The sequence below is a fragment of the Lytechinus pictus genome, chromosome 12 (assembly GCF_037042905.1).
Source record: "Lytechinus pictus isolate F3 Inbred chromosome 12, Lp3.0, whole genome shotgun sequence".
NCBI classification, from domain to species: domain Eukaryota; kingdom Metazoa; phylum Echinodermata; class Echinoidea; order Temnopleuroida; family Toxopneustidae; genus Lytechinus; species Lytechinus pictus.
This window is the reverse complement of record NC_087256.1, coordinates 19,663,391-19,676,657: the sequence shown is the minus strand read 5'-3', so window position 1 is coordinate 19,676,657 and position 13,267 is coordinate 19,663,391. Positions and strand designations below refer to the sequence as shown.

The 13,267-nt window shown below is 37.5% G+C and overlaps 1 long non-coding RNA gene across 1 annotated transcript; it reads right to left on the bottom strand.

Moving 5' to 3' along the window:
- Positions 1-235: 235 nt before the first annotated feature.
- LOC135156201 (uncharacterized) lies at positions 236-10,588 on the bottom strand. The gene is made up of 3 exons (XR_010295329.1): positions 10,336-10,588; positions 2,378-2,486; positions 236-899 (listed from the first exon to the last, which is right to left on the bottom strand). It is a non-coding gene; the product is annotated as an uncharacterized LOC135156201 (long non-coding RNA).
- Positions 10,589-13,267: the final 2,679 nt, after the last annotated feature.

The following is a 13,267-nucleotide window of genomic DNA, read 5'->3' as shown; positions in this document are numbered from 1 at the left end:
TATACACATCGCAGAAATTAGTGGCAAAACTTGTAGTAATCAAATGTGACAACCGTGCAATAGTGTATGTTTAGGTATAACATAGTATATACATGTAGGCTTCATATTTTCTACTGCGCTTTACAATATATACAATCCTTACTTAAAGGGTGTTTCATTAAGTTATTCGTAAGTTACGAGTGATTTTGGGAATGACTGGGGATCTTTTCTTGTTGTAAACTATACACACCAGATTTTCATTGGTATTGATTCAGTTCCTACGAAAGGGTCACCAGTCGTTCGTAAAGTCGCACGTAAGTTACAAATAGCTTTATGAAACACTCACCCGGTCAAGTTTTAGTAGGCAATGTAAAACAAGTATCAAGTTAATTATGAATGTAAAAGGAAATCATTTAAAAGGAAAAATAAACTGCTTTGTTTCTTTATTTTAGATTTGGTTTAAAGATTACAAGTCACAACACAGAGTTGCCAATATGTATGGGATTGTTCATAAATTCATACCTTCCTATTTTGTGATTCAGACTTGGATGAAAGCTCCACGCAGAGCTCTCATTCTCTGCATCATTTAAAATCATAGAGGCATACCTACTCCTCTATTTTGAAATCAAAACATATTTTAGCTTCATCTACAACTTCTTCGTGCTCGTGTATGGCGGCCGGGAAAATACATGAAAAAGTTATCGAAATCTCCTTGTTCTGCATGGCAAAGTTAAAAATTGTAATATGCCGAGACCTTTTTTTTTCCATTTTCTTCCTAAACAGAGGAAACAGAGTGGGCTGTCGACTTGGAAGAAGATAGAATGTAGATGACGTGTTCAAAATCCCTGGCCGAATTTAGAATCTTTCGGGCTTGAGATCGTTCTTCGAGCTCTCATTATTGATCCAGCAAATATGTTACGCTGCGGAGGGGGAAACCAAGGCCAAAAAAAATTAAACTGGCGGGGGAAATAGATAAGGGTGGGTATAGCAATTTTATCGAACAAATAGATTTTGCATTAACCTTTTCGGGGTAATTGAGTTGTAAAATAAGGGACGATCGATTAGGCAAAATTTGCTGGCTGCATAATTACGTCGCATCAAAAAAAAGTTAAAGGTCTCTCTGTATTTACTGTAAATGCCCATTTATGTCTGATTTTCTATTCACTTTTAACAGGATGATAGGTTTGATTTAAATGTGCACAAAAGCAGCTCAGTTGTTATTGTCTAACACAAGAAACCTAACATTAAAAATAAAAGAAGTACATGAAGGTGCACCCTGAACGCCCCCTCCCCAGTGGTATTTATCCCTTTTATACGAATTGTAGATTTGGATCTTCTTGACACACATTCCCACATTAATTTGTTTCAAAGTTGTTAAACTTATTTAGACATTTTTAAAGTGATAAACAATGTTGATGAACCGGAACGAGGACATTTTTAATTAGGCCTACTTCGTGCTTACTCTTTGATCTAGGTCATTTTGCATGAACACGTGTGTCATTATTACGACTAAATGACAAACCATCGATCGCCAGAGAGATTAATGACTACCAATATAGACTGATTATACGCCAAGTCATCCGAACAGTGTCTGTTATGTAACACGTCTGCCCATGGTCAATGAAAGTAAATTGATATCAATTTATTTACAAATTTCTGCGCAACTCCATGTACAGTCAAACATATTCATTTGTCACATCTGATATGTGTAAGAAACTGCATTTCATTAAAAAACTATGTTGTTAATCTTTACATGCATTAACAGAAAATATAAAACAGAAACAGCAAACGTAATAACATCACTTTATATGTAAAATTTCGCGTTTCATGGTTAACTCATGCACATCTATTAAGTACCGACACGCGAAAGATGTTTTAATTGACATGGAATATGCTATGTTGTTGTATACTACGATTAGCGAAACTAGTTTTGATTATAGAATAATGTGTATGCATCGTTAAAACAATTAAAATTAGTCATTTCCTTTCAGCGAATGATTCATCCCACGTAGATCAGCCAAGCAATTATGAATTAAAAATGGCCACATTGTACATGTATTTATTTACTGCAAAAAATCCGGCGTTCATATACCACCAGCCCGGAATCTATATAAATTATGTCCACACCAGAGAAGTATTGAAACAACACCAGTTTTTAATCAAACCGATGCTGTTTTGATACTAATTAGTGCTGTATAAACACCTATCTGGTGTTATACCAGAACCAAACTTGTGTTAACACTTCTTTGGTGTGGACGTACATGTATATAGATTCCGGGCTGGTGTTAAATCAGTGTTTTGCAGTGTATGATGTATACAATAATGAAGTCACCAAGTGTTCAAGTAATTGAAACACAATTGTGAAAGTTTGAAATGAATCGGAGAAAAGTTGACTCACCGTCTAATGATGGCAATAATGTACCAGGATTCCAGACAGCAGTTTCTTAACCTGCTTTATGCCTCAATATTCGAAGACAAAATATATCCCTTAATTCTCACTGTTTTTCCTGCAGATAAGACAAAGAAAAACAAATGTAGGATTAATAGGATTACTATTGTCAGAAATTCACGCAATAATTATTATCCTGATGCGATAAGCTGTGAAACTTAACGAAGGTTCATTATAAATGGTCTCGAGCCATTCAGATATGTTCTTCGGATTTCTCAAGACTTTCCTCTTCCTCATCATTACATCGGGGATCTAAAATCCATCTAGACATTTATAGACATGATCCACACTACTCCTACACATAATTTATTACAGTTCAATCATTTTGAGTGGTAAAGAAAACTTGTTGTTTTCCAACAAGATTATCATGTACGCATGCTAATAAAAATATACTCATTCGCGATTTTCAAAAATTAATACAAAAAATTGCAGAAGGCTCGTGGCGGTGAGAGTTTAGAGGGCCCATTTATATAGGTCCCCAAAATAATAAAGAATGTTACGAAATAACTAGCAAGACAAGAAGCATAGCAGTATTTTAATCATTTACCAATTTGGATTTAAAAGAAAAATTGAATATTTGTCGAATCAGCTTGATATTCAAGCAATTCAAGAATGCAGGATGTAGGTGTGTGTGGGTGTGTGAGTGTGTGGGTGCGAGCGATGCGAGTGAAATTTTATGATGTATGATTTATTACAGATATGATTGCCACTGGTGATAGTATAGTTTACTTGGAAAATCTCGATTAATAATACCCTGTTAATTGAATAGCTTAGTTCGGTATAAAAAGCGTCATGTCATTATGTAATAGAATTATATTACCCTAAAGATACATTCAGCACTGAAATTCGATTAAAATCTACGGGTACATTCCGGGGGTTCATACTGTTCAAGAATCATACAAACAAGAGTCAGGTGGCTACAAAAAAAGATGATAGGATGAGCAATGGGTTATATGCAAGTAATTGCGTTTACGGAAGCTTACTTGGTAAGAAAGGAAAGCACCATCTTGAAAATATCAGTCACGACAGTGTTTGAATAAAACATTCCCACAATGCCATCTGGGATTTCCGGATCTCACACCATATCCTTCAAAATACTAGGTGAAATAGTGTCATGTGTTGATTAATAATGTCCGTTATGACTCGAGTGCCTAGGCCTTTATCTTTTATTTCTTGGTTTATTTCTCGTCTTGGTAAATATCTTGCCATGTTAAATGAATAAACCGATACTTGAATTCAATTTCACTGGTTCATTATTTGAACCATTCGACCTTACAGACTATCTCGGAAGCCGTGATTAAAGGGAATTTTAAATAGAAGACGCGCGCTATATTATCGGAAGATGTAAATAAAAGTTCATTTTTCGTAAGAAGAGCGCGCGTCTTGAGTCGCTAGTGGTTGCATTTTGTTTCAACCGACGCGCGGTTTACCGGAGGAATCGATCAGAAGGTCGTGAAAGCTTTCCCTCCTAGATCATGGTTAAGAGGTCAGGCCGTACAGACACAAGCTCTTGTTAATATTTCAGCGATATTTTCCATCAGAATTTAGCTCCGTAATAATTCGAATTCAAGTTCGAAATTTCAATTCGTAATTTCAGTTTGCGTACACACGTGCCAAACTTCATGATTTCAGTGATTTTTTTTTCACTATGATCCTTAATTCTAGTCTGTTTCACGTTTGAAACCCTAGCGTGGCTGACAAAAAGACGTATTTACACGCATTTCTATTCCCATTGTTATCGGTCAGGCACAAAGGCGTGAACTCAAGCGCGCACTGTTCGTTTCACGTAGCGCGTGCTCAAACAAACACCATTATGGTAGTTACACATAAAGTAAAAATCGTCGCGCATGCACAACTACCACCCCTCTAGTTACGTGACGCATTATTCTCACCTTAAATGACTCATTCATACTCGAATGCTTACAGGAAAAACCGTGGGCTTATTTTACTTTTAAAGTATACCAGAGTGTGACATACCCTGAAAGTACTTTTTAGAGGGGAAAATACGAATTTCAGCCAAAAAAGTATTAGAAAAAAGTGTGAAATAGATCAGTGCGTTTTACCCCCACACGTCTTTAAATACAATAAAGAAATAAGAACAATATTGTTAGTCCAGGTATGGATTCTCATTCTTGTCATAGTCTTTAGCATGAATGATGCATATTGTGGATGTGATAATACCGCATTAAGTTTGGACTGGGGTAATTTGTGCCAGCCAACATGGGGCAAGTTGAGCCATGGTAATTCTTATGGTAATTAAAAAACAAACCTTAAAAGCCTTTGATATGCAGGCAGAAAGGAGCAAATTCAGATGACAGTTCTTTTACTTTTAGCGGATGTTAGTATTTATAGAGAATAAGCAAGGGGACGATCTTGCAATGGTAAGTAAACTTTTAATAAAAAATTGACATGCTGGTTTTTTCTGCATACATTATTTTTGTACATAGTTTTTGTGGCTCAATTTACCCCAGAAGGTGGCACAACTTACCCTATAGATGGGGCAAGTTGAGCCGTTTGACATCAAAGGTCACAATGACTTTCAGTGTGGTGGTAGAAAGTTTTATATAGATGAAAAATATTTCCCAAGAATCAAATTTAAAGGCAAGGTACTTAATACTAAATTATTAGTCATATCAATTCTAACATGCAAAATGCAAAAAGTGTCACAACTTACCTCGCCTTCCCCTATCTGATTCGAGGTATGAGTCGTACCGTGGCAAAATGTCAAGATATTAATTTATGTTCGCAATTCTTTTCCTTGAAGTAATAAATTAGTACCCGGCAGGAAGAATATCATTACTGATCTTATTGGGCCATTGTGTTTACCAAATTGTTATTGTGGCTATCATCATTATAATGTCCTTTCAGTTATAATGTCCGCCAGTCAAGTCGGGGTCGACCGCAGCGTCCAAAGCGCTGAATACCCCCATATAGTTTTTTAAGTAGTTAAAGGTGGAACAAAGAGAAGGATAAAACGAAGAAACACGAAAAAATATATATATATAAAAGGAAGAGTTCTCGGCCGTGTTACCAACCCTATAATACAGCAATAATTCAATTAAGAAAACAAATGTGACGTCACACTTAGGACGTGATCCTGCCCCCCTTACAAATATCTTCATCTTGGCGCCACTCCTGGTGGGGGTTACAAAATAGATCATTCCCTGGACAATATTTCGCTCCTCTAATTTGTGCCAGTGGCTGCCTCCGAAGATGTGTATATTCAAAAGCTATATCTTCACCACACGACATACATTATATTTCAAATGAGCAAAACAGGCAGTTGTCTTCAGCCCTCGGCGCCATTTTACACATGGTCAGTGATACCAATCAGTATGCGTTGCCTGGAACGTACGTTATCCACAGAACAGCCAAGGAAGCATTTCACCCATGATTGACAAATACATTGTAGAATACACAGCTCATGTTTAGACACGCTTCATACTTGACCGGATGAGAGATATTAGAACTCGAGATGGAACGCGCAGTGTGAACGTGTCCGTGATGCGATCACGTTATTATATCATGAAGTATAGTACTCTATGGCCATGCTGGAGGGAAATTCTTGTTGTGGGTATTACGAAAAGCTAAAAGCATTCACTTTGAGTTTTCGACAGGGTGTCTAGTTTGGTTAGTTATTCGGGAAATCAAAATAAATAAGTTAAGATACGTCGATAGATAACAAGGTAAACAAATAAAGTGAGTCAGTGAAACAGTGAATCACATCTTCATACAGTCCAGTATATGTTGTAAAGTGTGAACGCAATCCGAGCACACTGTGAACGCTCGCACGGTCGATATGTCTGCAAAATGTACAATTGTCTCCACACTGTTAAAATTCGAGCAGTTTAACAGTCTGAATCACATCTTCACACAGTCCACCATGTGATACACTGTGACCACACTCTGAGCACACTGTGTACACTCGCACTGTCAATATGTCCACAGAGTGTGATATTTTCTCCACACTGCTCGATTCGAGCAGTTTAGCAGTCTGAATCACATCTTCACACAGTCCACTATGTGATACACTGTGACCACACTCTGAGCACACTGTGTACACTCGCACTATCAATATGTCCACAGAGTGTGATATTTTCTCCACACTGCTCGATTCGAGCAGTTTAGCAGTCTGAATCACATCTTCAGACAGTCCACTATGTGATACACTGTGACCACACTCTGAGCACACTGTGTACACTCGCACTGTCGATGCGTCCACAGAGTGTTATAATTTTCTCCACACTGCTCGATTCGAGCAGTTTAGCAGTCTGAATCACATCTTCAGACAGTCCACTATGTGATACACTGTGACCACACTCTGAGCACACTGTGTACACTCGCACTGTCAATATGTCCACAGAGTGTGATATTTTCTCCACACTGCTCGATTCGAGCAGTTTAGCAGTCTGAATCACATCTTCAGACAGTCCACTATGTGATACACTGTGACCACACTCTGAGCACACTGTGTACACTCGCACTGTCGATGCGTCCACAGAGTGTGATATTTTCTCCACACTGCTCGATTCGAGCAGTTTAGCAGTCTGAATCATATCTTCAGACAGTCCACTATGTGATACACTGTGACCACACTCTGAGCACACTGTGTACACTCGCACTGTCGATATGTCCACAGAGTGTGATATTTTCTCCACACTGCTCGATTCGAGCAGTTTAACAGGTTTAATCACATCTTCAGACAGTCAACCGTGTGATACAACGTGAAAACACTGTGGACACTCGCAATGTCGACGGAACCACAGCTTATCTTCACACTGTTGAATTCGTGCAGTTCAGCAGTGTGAATCACATCTTTACACCGTCCACCATGTGATTCACTGTGAACACACTGTGGGCTGTTATTTGCATCTTGGCTACTGTTTAAGCTGGCCAGGTGATGGTCAGGAAAGGCAAGGAGAGAATCAACATGAAAAGAGAACAGGGGCCGCGGACCTATTTTGAAAGTGGGGGTTGAGTCGAAAGAGGGGGAGGGGGCTGAAGGTACACAACTAGGGAGCTTTCGCAGTTGCAAAAGGTTGCGTGGATTCTGCAACGTGGTATACATCTATTGAAAATGCAATAAAAATCGCAATGGACAGCGGAGAGGTTATCGTCGAAAGTTGGTGGACCGGGACAGATTCCGAGACACCCCTCTCTTGATTCACCGAATTTCGACAAAGACTGGTTTGTCATGAAGGGCTTTTTTGGCAATATATTTCCAGCGTTCAAGAAGGCGTCTGCGAAGTGGTTTAAAAAACTCCCTCACATCACAATTTGATGGTAATTATCACGGTTTTTACGTTTACTGAAAAAGTGGGGGTTGATACCCCACCCCCTCCTCTGGTTCCGCGGCCCCTGAGGAATATAATCATCCGATGATTCGAAACAAGAACAGCAATCATCTCTCCCATTCATTGTATGACATGCACATAATGAGGTAGTGTTTATGAATTGTATTGTAACAAGTGAAATGGAGGCCTTATCGGGCGATCGATCAGAGAATGTAGATGAAATTTCATACGTCATAAAATAACACGGACCTCGATCAGATTGACACTCAATCATGACTGTGTGATACAGCCATGGGGGAAACGTCGTATCCAATGTTCCCTTTCGGTTCCTCTCGATCGCTATTCGCTGTAACTCCCTATCATTCACTCTACACCCCGCCCCTCTCCCCCTCTCTCATCTTTTTTTATTTTTTTCTTTCTCTCCCACTCCCTTTTTGTTCTTCTTCTTGTAATTGTTAACCATGGTGTTATCAATTATCAATTTTCTAGGAATCATCCTAAGTTCACGGCCTCCTAATGCAATCACTCATAATAGTAAGTCTTATATTCTGATATGAAAAACATCAGGAACGTGTGCCCCGAACGTCAAGAACTATTTTATCGAACGATATATTTTCTTGTCATTTTTTAAATTTCGCTCATACTTCAAAGCTCATTCGATGGTTATCGTCCCATAGTGAATTAAAACGGTGAATACAAAATACAAAGAAAATATTGATAGATTTGAACCTTTGAAATCACAAAATATTATTTTTAAAATGAATAACTTTGGACTTGGAAAATTGCTGGTATTTCGATGGAAGTCTTTCACAGAGAAACTACTAGTAACATATTTTCACTGCCAAGGCGATGATTGAAAGAGAAATGGAACTTGACTACAATTTCACCATTCAAACCTCGAAATCCAAGACTCCCATAGCTTCTCTATTGGGATCGGGAATGCTGTAATTCATCACTCCACCTATTCATTTAATTCTTCATTCATCGGCATTGCCGATTCTCCCAAGCGGCTACTGCGTCTTCGAAAATGAAATCGAAAATTCACACATGAGTACGACCTCAATTCTAGTATTTAATGAGTTGGCGGTCGATGGTAAATATAGATATCGGAAGTGAAGAAAAGCAAGCTGTTGCGAGCTGCGACTTCTATTCTCTACACTTCAATAAACCATCTGATATTCAAACGAAGCAAAAAAAACGCCATATTCTTAATTTGCTAACTTTTGCCGTTCATTACCCTTGCTCGTCGCTAAATCGATGCCAATATAACTTCGTAATCCATATAATCTTCAATATATACAATGGCTGTGATTGGTAAGCGAAGTAATACCCTCCGCCGCCGAGGTAGCAAGAATCCCCCAAAATATTAATGAAATTATGATATGAAATCGGAATCTTGCATACCATACTAACGTTTCCTCACTTTATCAAATCGCCGGGAAATTTACCTTGTATATCGTCTATATCATCAGTAAGAATTTTGTCGATTGACTGAAAAAAGATTTAGTTGTTGCCATCAAAACGAAATCATAATATTATTTATACTAAGTATACAGGAAATATTTTGCTAATTGTTTTTAACTGGACAAATATTTGTTTAATGGATTCGAATGGAATATATACCTGTTGTTACTTTCAGAGTCTTTACTGCATTTTCAAGAAATCTTGTATTGATTGATTGATTGGAGAAGGAATTAATGATAAATACAAGAGCACCATATCTACACAATCGTACGAACTGTGCGAATACAAGACATCATTATCTCTTTTTTAAAAAAGTCAATTTTCACTCGTTTTTCACTCAACTTGGTATTGACAAGGATCACTCAATAAGAGTGAATTAAAATATCTGAAATTTTCACACAAATTTCAAAGCGGTGAGTTTCACTCAGCAACGAATGAAAATCTCATTTATTCAAGTGAGATTTTGTTTGCTCGTTCGGAGGAGCAAATTATCAAGCTGATTTACTTAGTATAGTTAAATCGCCGATTGAATGCCTTTAGACATGCATACACATGTCATGCTGTTTATGCCAGCTAAATGAAGATTCAAAACAAGGAGCGAGTACGTCAACCTCGATAAGCTAATCCTGTTTATCTCACCAAAGTGAGCATCTGAAAGGGTACTCCTCCGTAAAAAAAAAAGTCAACCCAACCTGCCATTCCCAGGAGGACCATAAAGATGCATACTGACTGTTCGCTGATACAATCTTGATTGGATATAGCATCCAGCATAAGAGACCAAGTCAAGAAAAAAAACTCTAAAAGCCAGGCGGATTTGGAGTCATCCAATTTATGCTTTACGATATAACAGAGTAACAAAATGTGACTGTCACTGCAATTTATATCAAACTTGCGAAGGCTTCCATCAATTCCTAGGATGGGTTACGCTCTCCGGCGGTGGCTACCGTAATGAAAAGCACTTGGGTTGTTGACTTGTTTTCGTCGAGAAGACATCCACCGGTGTTTTCCTGTCAACACGCCACAAAATTCATCTAGATTATTTAGTTAACGTTCCCCTTTTGAGGCAGGCCAACCATGTAAACACGATTTTTCGACGAGATCAACAGAATGTTTCTTCGGATTAATACAAACACATACAATGATACTTACTTTTTATGCTGCGGTCTATTCTGGTAGCTCAAATATAAACATTATCCATTCCCTTTTAGGTAGAATATAATATGTGGGCTTCGGTTTTGTAAAGAATTAACGATACAAATTTCATTTAAATCAATATTTATTTTTAATTCGAGGAAGTCCAGTTATGCGAACCTGATGTAGGAAATCAAGAATTCAGCGGAAACTTGTACTGAGCGTTTATATCCAACCCGGTGTTGCTTCAAGAGAATAAAACGATATGAGTGAGTCTCTCAACTGTCGCCACGGTGCAGTAGGCGAAGAGAAGGCAAAAGCCTTAAAAAAAACATCCCGCTCTTTTTTCCTATCTCATAGGTTCCCCAGTACACCGCAGAGGGCGACCTTGCGGTAGACGAAAAAATACCGTTGGCCTTTGCTATCGTATGCAGCTTTTTTATACTCTGATTTTTAAACGATGACGAAGCATAATGGACCGCCAGAAAGCATTTTTGAGAAATAAATGAGTTGTTATTTGGTATTTACAGAGCCCTTATGAATCTTGGTTGAACAATCACGAAGTACATGGTAATTACGAGTCGCAGGGATAAGGTCATGACTGATTTAATGGCTGTCCCTGAAATATATCCTGTGATATTTCTTCCTAACAACCTCCCATTTTCGAAAACTGGAAGCCCGCAGTTTACTATCTGGAGCAATAGGCGTTGAATACTTGTCGTTTTTAACGTGTATGTTTATATTGCTTGTTTTCTCCAAATTTTGAAGCAATTGCTATGGATCACAAGTAGTGTTAAAAAATAAGAATACCTTCTTACTACGGTACTTATTTCCTTCAAAAATTAGGATCATGAAAATAATTAAGGTGGGTGCTCTAACTTTCTCCTTCTCTCTCTCTTCCTTTCTGTATATTATATATCTATAAAACTCTAAGTAATAGTGAAAGTTTTGACCAATAAAGCATTTATTTAACTAATCAGATTTAGACGATTGGTTTATTACAATGTATCATTTTATATCAATCTCGATTTCCGCTCTCTCTATCCCCCCCCCCCCCTCGCTCTCTTTTTTTCAATTTCATCTCTCTGTCTCGTACATACGTAACAATATGAAAACTACACAAAATGATAAAGTCAACATTACTCAAGTAATATAGATTCCTTTTGAGCCATATATGTCTTCATTAATCCTTGTGTGAAACGCAACATGCGAAAATTGTATATTTTTTCTCAAATGATTTTTTTTTTCAACTGACCACGGCCAAACTAGTTTATTCATATTATATACAGTGTTTATAAATGAATAAACTAGTTTGGCTGTGGTCAATTGACGTATAAAAAAACATTTGAGACAAACATATATACAATTTATATATATATATATTATGTATACATATACATGTATATATCCCTCTCTCCCACTCATTCTCCCTCTCTCTCTCTCTTCCTCATTATCCCAATAATATCACGTTCGCGTGTATATAAATATTCTCGCGAACAAACAGAAAGCAAACAAGGGGTTTAGGATACTCAGTACATCGATAGTGTTATTAGAATAACGATACTTAATTTCCAATTTACATTCCAACACCGCACACTGTTCATATTTACCCACTGGTCTGTGTAAACGGATGAGCTGGGGAAACCTGTTTGCGAAGGAGCATTGAGTGTCTTCAAGTACAAGTACCTGCTCCGCATATACCCCCTTCCGAATGGTCTCCGTTACCATCACAACAGAGCAGTGCCACTTTAAAGGTGTCTGTTCTCATATACAAGAAAACTCATTTCCATATCCTGTTTTCTGTCGCACATACGTTTAGCAGTAGCATGACGATATATTTTCAGATTTCGTGAAAATAATTACTAACATCAATTACTATCGGTATTTATCATTTTTTTCGTTTTTAATACGTATCCTTATTGGTAATATGCAATGGAGTGTTCTTTATAAGCAAATCATTCATATCATTGACTTCTAAATAAAGTTTTAAAACATTGCAATTACGGAATAAGAGGATTCAGACCAGTAAACCAGATATTTTGTTTTAATATGGATATGATTCAATGTATTCAATATATATATATATATATATATATATTGTTATGTGTGACCCTGTAGATATTTCCTGTCATGTGCCCAGGAGTCAATCATGGGAACAATAATTCTCCTTTCTGTATCCATGGCCTCCAATATAATTTTGACAAAATGAAATTCACTTTATTTGCTGCTGGCAAGAAAGGGCGCACAATCTGATTAACTGAACGGAAAATTTGAATTTTCACTGGGAATCAGTGAATTCAAAAAAGTTTTAAAATGCAAAAATTAATACACTTTTGTAAGATTGAAATATTACAGTACTAGTAAGATCTGATTACCGAAACATTAATTTTTTTTCACTAAGAATCAATCACGTGAAACTGTGTAACTTCTGAAGGTTTCAATGGTGAAGAAGAATGGTGTAGTAGGTTTCACGGTACACCATGTATTTTTTTTGGGGGGGGAATAGTTGGTTGTGAAAAGGACCACCCAAACTCGACGTTTCGACAAGTGTGTTACCGTCGTCTTCACGAGAATTTTTATATGAAACTTGAAACTGAGTTATAGTCACTAGAATATTGTAAGATTGGAATGTTATTAATGGTGTTAAATATACGTCACATTAAGGAACATTTAACAAATTCTTTTGACAGACGTTGAGAAAGATCGGGAAGGAAAACCTCAATATTGGCGGGAAAAAAAATCACGATTCTCTTCTAACATCTAAGAACCGTTCTAGTCTTGACCCTCGGAAAGAAAAAAAAAGGAAGGGAAATCGATTGCCTTGCTCCAGGCCAAAAGTCCTGCTAATGAAAATACTGTCGGTGTTACATTATGAATCTGACAACAAGGAGTAGCTCCGGGCAGTCGTAGCCATTTCTATTCTTCAAGCCAAACAGGTATGGATCTAGAT